This window comes from Puma concolor, chromosome B1 (genome assembly GCF_028749965.1).
Source record: "Puma concolor isolate L17-30 chromosome B1, mPumCon1.1.hap2, whole genome shotgun sequence".
Lineage (NCBI taxonomy): Eukaryota > Metazoa > Chordata > Mammalia > Carnivora > Felidae > Puma > Puma concolor.
In genome coordinates this window covers 89,710,806-89,711,562 of record NC_141670.1, presented here as the reverse complement: position 1 = coordinate 89,711,562, position 757 = coordinate 89,710,806, and positions in this window count along the sequence as shown.

Genomic DNA, 757 nt, shown 5'->3' with positions numbered 1-757 from the left:
TGATTGGAAAATTAACACAACATTCTACACAACCTGAACCACAGAATTCAGCAGGTACGTGGCATGGAAAGGTGAACTGCGGGAGCAAGAAGCCACAGGAAGGGAGTGCTTTTGCAGGCAGAAAGAGGATGGAGACGGGGGTGGGAGTAATATGGGAAAAGCACCCCTCCCCAAAAGCAGCTGGAGAGAAAGTGGAAAATTGGAAACAGCTGCAGGGACTAAACTAAAAAGGGAGAAAGGAGAAAGGAGAGTGTTTAAATTCCATTAAGACAGTAAACAAGGGGAGTGCAAAGGCTGAAACTCCACAGCTCCATACCTGGTGGTGCTCTGGTGGGAAGGGCGAATCCCCAGAACAGAGTGGGGTCCGGGAGGTTCTCGGGCCACACGGAGAAAAGCGGTTCCACTGCTGGAAAGACATTTGGTAGAGACTGTTGAAGCCACCTGGTCCCAGCAGACCCCAGAGAATAGCTACATTCGCTGGTGCTGGAACAGGGTTATTAAAGGTGAAGCCTGGTGCCAGATGTGTGTTGTGATTTTCCATAATCCCTGAAAAGCTGCTGCTACATTGTCTCATGAACTTTTTCTGGGGCGGGCTGGCACCTGGCCGCAGTCTCGGGGCACCAGCAGCAGCAGAGTCCAACAAGCGTTCCAGGGTGCAGCCGATATTCAGCCATTGCTCAGTGAGATCCTCCCACAGAAGGGTGGAATGGGTCAAAGCTGCAGTACTTCAGAAGAAAGGAGCCGGGGAAAACAGCCA